Below are 14,424 nucleotides of genomic sequence, written 5' to 3'. Positions count from 1 at the left end.
TTGTAACTAATACTACAAAGTAAGTCATCAATGTGTAAAATAAATGTACACACCAAAATGTAACATAAGATATTGATTTAGTGTCTCTAGACAATGCTTCATCCAGGATAATGTATCCTGTCATGCCTGTCCACAGATTTTCAATGTAGTCATAAGCTGGTTGGATTTTAATAGTTTCACAGAATACCGGTGTGGGCTCTGAAAAACAAAACAGTATCAAAAGGCATAGTGGGCAACTGAAGTCAAACTGTGCTATAGGGCAGTACAAGACCAACTATAGTTGGAGTCTAGGCAACAAGTGCAAGTAACAACATAATTTGCAGCACCTGTAGAAGATAACTGGCTTCGTTATCAAAATATCAACAAAAAGAGCACCATTAATCACTCATGCCAAGAAAACACTAGAGAATATGTGCTTGGATTTTTCTTAGAAGTAGTTGACATGATACTAAATTGAAAGCTTTTGAAAGTCAAGAAAAATAAAATCATGACATTTCTTCTATCTGTAAATTTGAGGATATTGAGTGAAGAACATAAGTTCATTTCCATGGAGAAAGTTATTATATTAAAGGTAGGTCATAATAATTGAACTCAGAATGTGTCACAGCATTACCGATATGAGTTCTAGGAATCAGTTCTGCTTTCCGTTTTTGTAGATAGATGTACTTTACATCCTTTTCCAATCGTAGAATGTGCATCTCTGCTCAAGGGATCTACAGCAAATTACAGTCAAGAGCAGAGCTAATTCACTCACAAACTCTGTAAAGAACTTGACAGGGAATACATCTGGCCCTGGGGCCTTATGGAGTTTCAGCATTTTAAGCTGTGTGAGGAGTTAGGTAGTGGGTTTGGTGTCTGAAGGATGTTGGGAAAGGCCTGCTCAGTAGCGGTAAGACTGTGGGCATGAGTGATGTTCATCTGTAGGGAGGTAGCATCAACAGTGATGAATAGGGATCCTGGAGGTAAATGGGTGGGGATGATGGAGAGTTGGTGACTCATACACCTCACTAACTTCATCCCAACTTACAACTACTTCTCCTTCGGCTGGAAGGTATTCAAACAAATATGTGGCACAGTCATGGGTACCCAAATGGGTGCTTCCTATGCCAACCTGTTAATGGACAACCTAGAGGAGACCTTCCGAGTCTCCCATAATGTCAAACCCATAGTCTGGTTCAGGTTCATTGATGATTTCTCCATTATCTAGACTCAGGGCCAAGACACCCTGTCTTTATTCCTTCACAACTTCAACTCCTTGTTTTTCATGTACTTCACCTGGTGCTCCTTAACCCAGTGTGCCATCTTCCTAGATGTTGCATTCTTCCACTCTGACAGCACCATCCACACCTCTGTTCACATTAAACTCACCAACCACCAAGAGTACCTGGATTTTGATAGCCGTCATCCCTTTCACACCAAAACATTTGTTCCATGCAGCCTGCCCACCTGAGGACAGCGTATATGTAATGATGAGAACTTCCTTGCCCAGTATGCTGAGGGTCTCACCAAGGCCTTTACAGACAGGCACTATCCCTCACACCTAGTGCACAAACAGATCTCCGATGCCATTTCTCCTCGCACTACCAGTACTCCCATGACTCCCTGAGAACCTGTCACAAAGGAGTGCCCCTTCATCACCCAATACCACCCCAGACTGAAACAATGGAACCATAACCTTCACCAGGGCTTTGGTTACCTATCATCATGCCCTGAAATGAGGGATATCCTTCTCAAGATCCTTCCCACTCCTCCTAAAGTGGTGTTCCATGACCCAACCAACCTCCACAACATCCTAGCCATCCCTATGCGAATCCCAATCCCAACCCCTTGCCACAAGGATCATATCCCTGTGGAAGTCTGAGATGCAAGACCTGCCCAATTCATCCTCCCAGCACTTCCTATTCCAGTCCTGTCACTGGCTTATCCTAACCTATCAGAGGCAGAGCCACCTGTAAGAGTAGCCATGTCATACACCAACTGTGCTGCAATAATTGCACAAATTTCTATATTGGTATGACAAACAACCAGCTGTCCACAACGATAAATGGCCATGGCCAAACTGTAGCAAAGAGCAAAGTAGATCATACTGTGGCACAACATGCAGCTGAATATAATGTGCTTGGTTTCAGTGCCTGCTTCACTACCTGAGCCATCTAGATCCCACCCTCTGCCAAGAGCTTTTTAGAACTGCACAGATGGGAGTTATCTGTACATCACACTCTCCATTCCCTTAATTATCCTGTCCTCAGTCTATGGCAACATACCATCCCCACATCCTCCACCTGACAGTTTCCACCCCCTCTGTCCTGCCACCTCCTTCTCATTCTCATCTCCCACCCTCTTTGTGTGCCGCCCTCTGACAGTGTACCTGCCCACCATTCCCTGCTCCTCACCTTTTATGATTTGTTTTCCCCAGCTACCTGCCCCACAACCTCCATGCTGCTCCTGTTGGCAGTCTAGTCCCTGCACATTCTACCAGACAGTCCTCCTGTCTCACCTCCCACCCATAAATTGCTATCCTGTACCCTCCTACTCCAGATTGCTGCATTCATTTCAAGTGACAGTTGCATTCTGGTCTGAGCTGCTGGAGTGTGTGTGTTTGTGTGTGTGTGTGTGTGTGTGTGTGTGTGTTGGAGTTTATGGGCACTTAATGTCAAGGTCATCAGCGCCCTGACACACATGAAAAGAAACGAATGGGGACAAATTTAGCAAAATGATGTATAAGAAAATAAAAAATAAGGAAAATGAGAAAGGAGCGTCAAGGATGCCACAGTAAATTGTCACTGGCTGGCCCTTTACGTAAAATATGGGTGAGCCAGTCATCCTGTGAACAAATTAAGACTCTCCCCCTAAAATCTTGGTAAAAACATTGGACAAGTCACAGAGCTTTAAAACTTTAACCACATTTGTTTCAGTATTTCCTAAAAGAGATTGGAGATCAGCCAGCAAGTCAGCCACCACCTGGTGGTCAGAAAATAAAATGCAATCCAATATAACATGCACCATGAAGGAATTATCCAAATGGGACAGATATCAGTAGATGTGATGTACATGTGCAGACAAATAAATGATTACAACTTCTGAAAAATTGGATGATTTACTGTAGAGAAAGAGGTTCAAAAATTGAGAAAGTTAATTACATGTTATTGGCTCTTATGCAAGCAGTTATCTGGCTTGGCATTGATTAATAAAGTTGTTGGGTGCCATTCTACAGGATATCATGTCAAATTCTGTCCAAGTGTTTTATTAGATACTCAAAATCCAAAAAAGTGCCATGCCAATAATGCTTCAAATGTTCTCTACTGGGAGGAGATCCAGTGGCCTTGGTTGCTGAGGTAGATTTTGGAAAGCATGAAGACAAGCAATAGAAACTCATGCTGTGTGTGGGCAGACATTATCTTGCTGAAATGTAAGCCCAAGATGGCTTGCCATGAAATCCATCAAAACAGGGTGTGGAATATCGCTGATGTCATCCAGAGGGGTTTTGCTAGAACACATGGCATCCCAGACCAACACTCCTGGATGTGAGGCCATAGGACGAGTGACAGTCAGGTCAGTGTCTCAGTGCTGTCTGGGGCATCTCCAAACAAATCTTTGGCATGGAATCTCCTTGACTGGAGTAGAATTCTCTTCAGTAATGAGTCCCACGCAAACAGCCCCAATGACCAGTGATGCCATCCTGGGCTTACACTTCATCAAGATAATGCCCACCAGCACACAGCAGGAGTTCCTACTGCTTATCTTATGGTTGCCAAATCCTACCCCTTGACTAGCAAGGTCGCTGGATCTGTCCCCAGTTGAGAAATTTTGGAGCATTATTGGCATGGTCCTCCAATCAGCTCTGGATTTTTTGGATCTAACACACCACTTGACAGAATTTGGCATGATATTCCCCAGGAGGACATCCAACAATTCTGTCAATCAAAGCCAAGCCAATTATTGACTTGCTCAATTTTTGAAACCCTTTCTCTTGAATGAACCATCCAATTTTTTTAAAAATTGTAATCTTTAGTTCATCTGTATGTGTACATCACATCTACCTATTTACATCCAATTCTGATAATTCCTTTATTGTGGTATTTTTTTAATTTTTTTTTTTTTTTTTAGTGTAATATGGTGAGAGTAAGATTCATCGTTATTAGGGTGGTAGGGTAGAGAGTGAGCTATTGTGAACAGTTCAGTAACAGTATTATGCTCACCACAATCTGAAACAGAATGACACCAACAACAGTAGTTCCGGTATACATGCCCACGTCACATCCAGAAGAGGAACAGAGTTAGAGAATATGTCAGAACATTGAAAGGGTGACATGGTTTGTAAAGGGATATGAAAATGCAGTAATCATAGAGGATTGGTATGCTGTACTAGTGGAAGGATAGAAGACAGAAATATGTGAAAAAATATGGACTCTGTAGTAGGAATGAGAGGACAGAAAAACTCTTAGAATTATGCTATAAAATTCAGCTTGTAATACCTTGTTTAAGAATTGCAAGAGGTGAAGGTGCATGTGGAAAGGATATAGATACCTGGCAAGATACTAGCTGGATTGTTTCATGGTGGACCTGAGAGTCTAAAACTAGGTACTGGATTGTAAGGCATATAAGACCATATGTAGATTCAGATCACAGTTTGGTAATGATGAAGACCAAGGTGAAGTTTATGAGAATCATCAGGAAGCATCTGTTTGAAAAGAAGTGAGACACTAAACTATTTATGATTGAGAAAGTGCTCTCGAAGTTCTCTGAAGATGCAAATAATGCAGTAATGAATATTGCAATAGAAAGTGCAGTTCATTAGGAATGGACGTGCAGAAAAAGGACAATCACAGAAGCTCAATGAACAAACATACAAGGGTTGATTAAAAATATTGAAACACCACCCAGTACCATGTCTAATGGAGTGTAGGAAACCTGTTGGCATTCAAAAGTGGTTCTAGTCAACTTAAAATGGATAAACATAGATCCTGCATGGTTTTCAAGGGAATCTTATACCATTATTCATACATGGCAAGTTCAGGTAATGATGATGGAGGTGGACAGTGATGACACACCCTCCTCCCCAAAATAGTCCTCATGGGCTCAATATTGAGATCTCCTGATTGTGGTGGCCAGGGGAGATGCAACAGTTCATCCTTGTGCACATAAAACGAGTCTTAGATTATGTGAGCTTTGTGAACAGGACCATGTCTTCTTGGAATACAGCATCACCATTAGGAAACAAACATTGTACCATGGGATGGATATGATAAGCCAAAATGGTCACATAATCCTTGGCAGTAATGCAGTGCAGAGTAACCATCAGGCCCATGGAATTCCACAATATGGCTCCCCAGATCATCACCGTGTTTCACTCTTGATACATCTACTCAGCCATAAGTTGGAATCAGTATGAACAAAACTCATCTGACCAAATGACTTTTTTCCATTGCTCCATAGTCCAGGTTTTATGGCTTCGGCATTACACTTTCCTGTTAGAGGTATTTAAATCACTGATGAGTGGTTTGGTAATTTTATATCACTCTGCAGTTTCCTGATTATGGAGCTCCCTTCATGTTGTTTCAGTGCTGACAGGGTTTTTGAATGTGACATACAGTTCTGCAGTGACTTTTGCAGCTGTCATTCTCGTATTTTTTGTCACAGTCCTCTTCAGTGACTGTCTGTCATGATTGCAAAACACATTTTTTTTTCTTTGTTGTGACTTAGTGGATGATGTTATTCTACTTTCCTCATATTTGGTACAAATCTGCTATATAATGCCTCTTGAAACACCAAACACTTCATCTCCCTTGGGTTTGGAAGCACCCACAATACAAGCACCAACAATGTGCCCACACTTGAATTCAATTTTCTCAAACATAAAGCACTCACAACTATACAGAACACTGTTCTGACCAAGATTGACATTTGCAGTGCAGTGTGGACATTGCACAGATACCGTTCATGGTTAAATGCAGTAGTGCAACCTACAGCTTGGTTGGCACCTGCATTTACGTTCAAGCATGCTTTTATCACAGTATTTCTATATTTTGTCCAACCCCTATAGCTACACGGAAAGTAACTGCTAGCAAATGTTGAGTAATGGAATAAATTTATAAACAAAAAACGAAGTACATAACTGTTCAGAAAAATACAGAAATGTAGCAGTAAACATCACTAAGGAATGAAATTAATGTAAAAATGTACATAGAAGCTAAAGTGAAATGGTTGCAGGGAAAATATGAAGAAACTGAAAAGGAAACAATTATTGGAATGACAGATTCAGAATATAGAGAATGTTAAACTACCTTCAGTGAAATTAAAAGCAAATGCATCAACATTATGAGGGCAAGAGGAATTCTAGTGTTAAATGCAGAGGAAAGTACGGATAGGTGGAAAGAGTACACTGAAGACGTCAACTAGGGTGATCAAATGTCCTCTGACAGGATAGAAGAAGAAATGAGCATCTATTTTGGAGACATAAGAGGTCTAGTACTAGAGCCAGTATTTGACAAAGCTTTGGAAGGCCTACAAACAAACAAGAAGAAAATGATAGATAAGATTTCTTAAGAATTTTTAAAATCATTGGAGAAGTGGAACTGAACAATTGTTCAAGTTGCTGAGCAGAATCTATGAGATTGCCAAAGATAGCAAGGGCAAACAACTGTGAGAACATCATACACTCAACTTAACAGGTCAGGTATCGAAGTTGTTGTTGTTGTTGTTGTTCTTCTTCTTCTTCTTCTGCCTGTTTCCTTCTGTATCCCTCGGTCTATTCTGAGGTCGTCACACCATCTTTTCCTTGGATGGCCAATATTTCTTCTACCAGCTGGTAATTTATTTCTTACAATTTTCTCCGTTTTCTTTAATCCATCCTGTCTATGTGTTTATTTCATTTATGCTTTCTCTTATGTATCCGCTCATTAATAATGTCCACTTTATGTCCTTTTCTAATGTTTTCACTTCTCTCTCTGTCTCACAGTGTCTTCCTTGCAATCCTCTGCAGAATTTTTATTTCTGTGGTTCTGAAAACTCTTTTAGTTTTTGATGTTTCCAGTCTTGTCTCAGCTACATATGGTATAATTGGTCTCACTATTGTTTTGTATATTCTTGCCTTTGCATCTTTTCTATGTGCTGGTTTTTCCAAATGGTATCATTTCAACACCATGTCACTGTATTTGCTTTTGCTACTTTTTCTCTAATTTCTTTTTAAACATTTCCACTGCTGCACAGTTTAATACTAAGATATTTAAATGTCATTACTTGTTGAATAATTTTTCCATAAACTTCCAGTTTGCATGTAAATGGGTCTACAAATGAGGTCATACATTTCGTTTTTTGAGTCGATATGAATATATTTAGATTTTTGGCTGTGACATTAAATATATGTAAAAGTTTCTGCAGGTTATATTCATTGTTTGCCAGCAGAACTGCATCATCAGCACAACAAATGATTTTTATTTATTTGTCCCCCATTCTATAACCACTACCAGCCAATACCCTCTTTATCAACTCGTCCATGATTATATTAAAAAGTTGTGAGCTCAGAGAGTCACCTTGTCTAACACCTCTATTAACTGCTATGTAGCTAGTTAGTCTGCAATAAATTTTCTCCTGAATGTACACTGTAGTTGTTGGAATAAATGTCTTGAAGTATTTTTATTAAACTGGAAGGAATCCCCCACTTGTAGAGCAGGTTTACCACATCTGTTAAAAGAATCCTATCAAAAGCCTTCTGTAAATCAATAAATCAAAAGATAAGCTGCTCAGTTATATTCAGTGGACTTCTGTACAACCTGGCTAAGAATGAATACTGCATCTTTGCATGACCTACTAGATCTAAAACCATATTGCTCCTCTGCAAGGGTTGTAATGTTTTTTATTTTATTTCCTGTTATTTTTGTTATGAGTTTAAGAACTGAACTCAACAGATTTATCATTCTGTGGATGGAAGGGTCTTTCATATCTCCATTTTTGTGCATGAGATGTGTAAAACTAGTTCTCCATTCATTTGGAATTTTATTACCAGTTAGAACATTGTTAACCAACTTGGTTAACTGTACTGTTATTGGATATCCTCCATGCTTCAGTAATTCATTGTGGATCCTATCTTTCCCTGGAGACTTCATATTTTTTAACAGATTCACAACTTTTTCTACCTCTGCATGTGAAACAGTTACATCATCATTTACTTGTACAAGTGGTGATTTTTTACCTTTATTACAACTCTATTAAATATTTAACCATGATTCCTCATTTATATCATTCTCTTTCAAAATTTAATGTAATTCTTCTTTCTCCTTTGCATCAATCCTCAAATTTGTTTCTGGAATCCAAGAAAGTCTTTTATCAATTTTTAGAAAAAAATTCCCATTGTTCCTGTTTAATGTCTACTTCTACAGCTTCATGATTACTGTGCTTTTCACAGTAAAGTGCCTGACACAGGGTTCAGTGAACCACCTTCAAGCTGTCTCTCTACTGTTTCACTCTCGAATTGTGCATGGGAAAAATGAGCATTTAAATTTTTCCATGCGAGCCCTGATTTCTCTTATTTTATAGTGATGATCATTTCTCCCTATGCAGGTGAGTGTCAACAGAATGTTTTTGCAGTCAGAGGAGAAAACTGGCGATTGAAATTTCATGAGAGGATCCTGTCACAATGAAAAATGCCTTTGTCTTAATTATTGCTACTCCAATTCCCGTATCATGTCTGTGGCACTATCTCTCCTATTTCACAATAGTAAAAAATGAGCTGCCCTTCTTTGAACTTTTATGATGTCATCTGCCAGTCCCACCTGATGCGGATCCCACACTGCACAGCTATACTCCAGAATAGGGTGGACAAGCGTGGTGCAAGCAGTCTCTTTAATAGACCTGTAGCAACTTCTAAGTGTTATTCCAATGAACTGCGGTCTTTGGTTTGCTCTACCCACAACATTATCTACGTGATCATTCCATTTTAGGGTATATGTAATTGTAATCCCTAAGTATCTAGTTAAATTCACAGCCTTAAGAGTTGTGTGACGTATCGTGCAATCGAAATTTAGCAGATTTCTTTTAGCACTCATGTGAATAACCTCACACTTTTCTTTATTCAGTGTCAATTGCCACTTTTGCACCATACAGATATCTTATCTAAATAATTTTGCAATTTGTTTTGGTTATATGATAATTTTACAAGATGATAAATTACACCATCATCTGGAAACAATCTAATAGGACTACTCAGATTGTCTCCTACGTTGTTAATATAGATCAGGAACAATAGAGGGCCTATAATATTTCCTTGGGGAATACCAGATATTACTTCTATTTTACTTGATGATTTTCTGTCTATCACTATGAACTGTGACATTTCTGACAGGAAATCATGAACCCAGTCGCACAACTGAGGTGATATTCCATAGGCACACAGTTTGGTTAGAAGATGCTTGTGAGGAACAGTGTTGAAAGCCTCCTGAAAATCTAAAAATATGGAATCAATTTGACATCCCCTGTCGATAGCACTCGTTACTTCATGAGTATAAAGAGCTAGTTGTGTTTCACAAGTATAATGTTTTCTGAATTCATGCTGGCTATGTGTCAATAAATAATTTTCTTTGAGGTAATTCATAATGTTTGAATACAGTATATGTTCCAAAACCCTACTGCAAATTGATGTTAGTGATATGGGACTGTAATTCAGCGGATTACTCCTATTTCTCTTTTTGGGTATTGATGTAACTTGAGCAATTTTCCAGTCTTTAGCTACAGAGCTTTCTGTGAGCAAGTGGTTGTATATAATTGCTAAATATGGAGTTATTGTATCAGCATATTTTGAAAGGAACCTGACTGGTATACAACCTGGACCGGTGATTTAAGCTGCTTTGCTACACCAAGGACATCAACTTCTATGTTTCTAATCTTGGTAGTTGTTCTTGATTGTCATTCAGGAATATTTACTTTGTCTTCTTTGGCAAAGGAGTTTCGGAAAACTGTGTTTAATAACTATGCTTTGGTGGCACTGTCATCAAATGGTTCAAATGGCTCTGAGTACTATGGGGACTTAACATCTGAGGTTATCAGTCCCCTAGAACCTAGAACTACTTAAACCTAACTAACCTAAGGACAGCACACACATCCATGCCCGAGGCAGGATTCGAACCTGTGACCATAGTGGTCCCATGGTTCCAGACAGAAGTGCCTAGAACCGCTTGGCCACACCAGCTGGCCAGCACTGTCATCAATGACTTCGCTGTTGTTATCATGCATTGGAGGTATTGATTGTGTCCTGCCACTGGTGTGCTTTATGTATAATTAGAATCTCTATGGGTTTTCCGCCAGATTCTGAGACAGAGTTTTGTTGTGGAAATTATTAAAAGCATCTTGCATTGAAGTATGCACTGTATTTTGAACTTCTGCAAAACTTTGCCAATCATGGGGATTTTGCATTCTTTTAAATTTGGCATGATTTTTTTGTTGCTTCTGCGACAGTGATCTGACCCATTTTGTGTACCATGGGGGATCAGTACCATCACTTATTAATTTATGTGGTATATATCTCTCAATTACCGTTGATACTATCTTTTTGAAATCATTCTACATCTTTTCTTAGCTTATGTGTTCAGACCGGAAGGAGTGGAGACTGTCTTTTAAAAAGGCGTGAAAAGCATTTTTATCAGATTTTTTAAATAGATGTACTTTGCATTTCTTTTTGATGGTTGCAGGTGTTTCTACTCCTCAACTCCGCTACAAATGAGTATGTACTGATCGTATTCTTTCTGCCCCTTGCCTTCTTTCCTTTTTCTCTCTTGGATACCACGTATTGAGATTTTGTGATGTTTCAGTTCTTCTATAAGCTTTTGATCTTTGTTATTAACAGATTTTACATTCCATATTTCAGTTCTTAGAATATTTTTATTTTTCCATCTCTTAGACCTGTTCCTAGCCTTGATCATCATATTTGTAGTCCGTCCTTTCAGAAGCGGTGTACTGGTACTCTGAACAGTGAAGTTACATCTCCAGTACTGGTAGGTTGCTGATCTGCCTGTCAGTAGGTTTCTTTTCAGGATTTTACTTTCGCTAGGCTGCCTGCCTTCACTATAGCTTAGGAGCCCAACCTGCCCCACCAGCCTTTGTTATGTAATTCTGACACTTTCTATCCTTTGTTGCTCCTGCACCATTAATCCTGCAAAGCCATAGAATGCACTGATTTTTCTCTGTGGTTTTCTTTCCTTCAGCTTTAGTGGTCCAACATACTGTTCTACAAGGAAGCAGCCTTGAAGATCTGAGCTGAGTTATTTATAATAATTATATACAGCAGAAAATAAAATTGAGGGTATGTTATATGACAGTCAGTTTTAATGTAGAAAATATGAAGGCACCAGAGAGGAGTTCAGATACTGCATTTGATAATGGAAGCAAGACTTAAGAAAAGTTAATATATCTTCACTGGAATTTTCAACCAGTAAATAGTGTTCAACATGTAAAGTGGTACAGATATTTGAAATTTTTATGAAAATAGTTATAACCTGAAGTGAATTTGGTAATGTACTACATGTACAACAATCAAGAGGTAACAGTAAGAAAGTAGACCAAGAAAGATGTACTCATATAAAAAAGGGTGTAGGACAGGGTGCAGTCTTTCTCTCTTACTGTTTAACTTTTACAGTGAAGAAGTAATGATGGAAATAAAAGAAAGGTTCACGAATGGGATTCAAATTCAAGGCTAAAGGATATCAATGATAAGATTCTCTTATGGCACTGCTATTCTTGGTGAAAGTGTGAAAGAATTAAAGGAGCTGTAGAACTGAATGGACAGTCTGATGAACATGGAATACAGGTAGAGGTAACTCACAGAAAGACACAAGTAATGGGAGTACAGAAATGATATTCATGAGACTCTTAACATCAGATTTGAGACTATAGTGTAGACAAAGTGGAGGAAAAGGATAATATAACAAATAGACTAGTACTGTCAAAGATGACTTTCCTCATCAGAACTTAACCCTGTGGTCCACACATCCACTGCAGTAGAGAGCTGTTAATGGTCGCTTCTTTGTTGTTGTCAATCAGTTCTGAGGCTGCAAATGCTTGCAGGGCACTGCACCGGTAGGGAATGTCCACTTGAGTGGACTGCATGTATTTGCAGCCTGAGGACCTATTGAAAGCCCAAAGAAGTGACAATAACAGCTGTCTGCTGTAGGGGACAAGTGAACCACAGGGTTAATTTGAGGAAGAAGTTTCTGAGAATGCATGATTGGCGCACAGCATTGTATGGAAGTGAATCATGGACTGAAGGAAAAATACAAAAGAAGGGAATCGTTTGTTTGAGATGTGATGCTATACAAGGATGCTATAAATTATGTTGACAGATAAGGTAAAAAATGAGGAGATTCTCCACAGAACCAGCAAGGCAAGAAGGAGGGACAAGACGATAGGACATTTGTTAAGAGATGAGGAAATAACTTCCATGGCAGAGGGAACTGTAAAAGGTAAACTCTGTAGAGCAAAATAGAGACAGGAATATATCCAACAAATAACTGAGGCTCTTGGAGTAAGTGCAACTCTGAGATGAACAGCACCAAACCAGACAGGAGACAAAATCAACACAAAAAACACAATACTTTTTGATAAATAATATTTCCTTAATTACCAAAAAGATATGCGAGGAGTAAATCTTGATCTTCATGCTCCCACAGTGTATTATGTGATTCATAAAAGTGTGGGAATTCAGCCAGAACCATACTTCGTGTAGTGCTAAGATGGTCAGTCATTCCAACTTGCTCCGAATATGGCTGAACAGTTTACAGCCAAAATATTAGTAACAGGAAAAGTTTTTTATGGCTACATTCTCACAGTTTTATGGATTGAACTAGTTGTTCTTTACGTAGAAGAAAGATAGGGCTTTCATATGAGATACCCTAAAACATAACCTTATTAGTGGGGTCAGATTTTCAAATGCACATAGTTTTCCTCCATTTTAAATGTTGAACATTTCCTTGACAATTATTGTATGTAAAATACATATACAATTGTCATCAGATACATCTAACTGCTCCCATAATAGTAATCTTGAGGAAAATATAGCTTGAAAAATGATTTGGATACACCAAGCATGCACTATATATCAGATACAAAAAGAAAGAAGAAAAGGAAAAAATAGTATTTGTATTATAAGTGGTTTCAGTGCAAATGGAGCTATTACAACTTGCCATGTTTAAAAGTATATACTTATAGTTTATATCCTCTTTGAACAATGGAACTCCTACTTCCAAAAATGTCACAAGCAGCAGCCTCATTACCCAGTAACAGTCAGCCCTTGATTGCTTCAATAGATTACTACACTAATGCTACAGCTTTTATCTAGTCAACCTTTGGAATGAGATTGTCTCTTGTTAATATTCTCCTTGCAAGTTCCTGTGTTGCCTTCTGTTCTTCTTTCAATCTTTGCAACATCCTTCCTCAACTATAGGACATTCTCAGACTCATTCCCACTGTAAAAGCTGCCCATGTTCCCACCCTCTACCATTTACTCCAACCCTACCACTGCCAAATGTACAAAATTAAATGTAAGGAATATTGTTTTCTAGCTGATGTATTCACTGTGTTACTTTTTGTGTGGGAATGACCCTTAGCAAACTAACAGGATGCATGAACTTTTTCCTGTAGCAACATATAGCACACAGTTTGTGAGTATACTCTACAGTGTAACTCAAGACACCTGAGTGTCCAATATGCCACACAGTCCATTTGAATCTTCCTGCCTAACATCAATTTTACAGTGGTTCTAACCAGATGAACATATGGACCAGTCTCAAATTGGTCATGTCCTCACTCTCTCTCTCTCTCTCCCCCCTTCCCTCCCCCTCTCTCTTTTTTTTCCATGTGTGATTTTTCAAATTCATTTTGAGTGAGTTTTGTGGTAGTCTTGTGACCATGTAATCCCTGGTGTTCTTGTGACCATGTAGACCCTGGTATTCTTGTGATCATGTAGTCTGTTGTGTATTGCCTCTTGTGTTATATTCTCTTTTGTTTCTTCCATTCAGTTAATTTGTGTCTTTCTGTCTTCTCAATGTATTCAGAGATCATCTCAGAAGCTTTTACCAGTAACATTCTTTTGGTGTGTCCATTGAAACTGTTTTCCATCTATTTAAGAAACTGCCATCTCATGTAAACTTTGTTTAGTTACAATTTACATTCCTATCTTACCATCTTAGACACTCAATATCCTTAGATGTTTCTTTCTTTTTTTCCAGGTCCTCCAATAGATGCTTCATATTCAGTGGAATACGCTGAATCACAGACATTCTGGCTTTATCACGGTGATGTAATTTTGTACTGACTGAAATACATTTCTTGTAAAGGATATTTCAACAATAGCTATATCCGTCTTTCTTGTCTTTTCCTCTTACGCTATTCCTGGTGGCCATATTGGTATTATCCATTCCAATAGATACTTAAATTTCT

The sequence above is a fragment of the Schistocerca serialis genome, chromosome 2 (genome assembly GCF_023864345.2).
Source record: "Schistocerca serialis cubense isolate TAMUIC-IGC-003099 chromosome 2, iqSchSeri2.2, whole genome shotgun sequence".
Lineage (NCBI taxonomy): Eukaryota > Metazoa > Arthropoda > Insecta > Orthoptera > Acrididae > Schistocerca > Schistocerca serialis.
The sequence above is the reverse complement of the archived record's forward strand: the minus strand, read 5'-3'. Positions refer to the sequence as shown.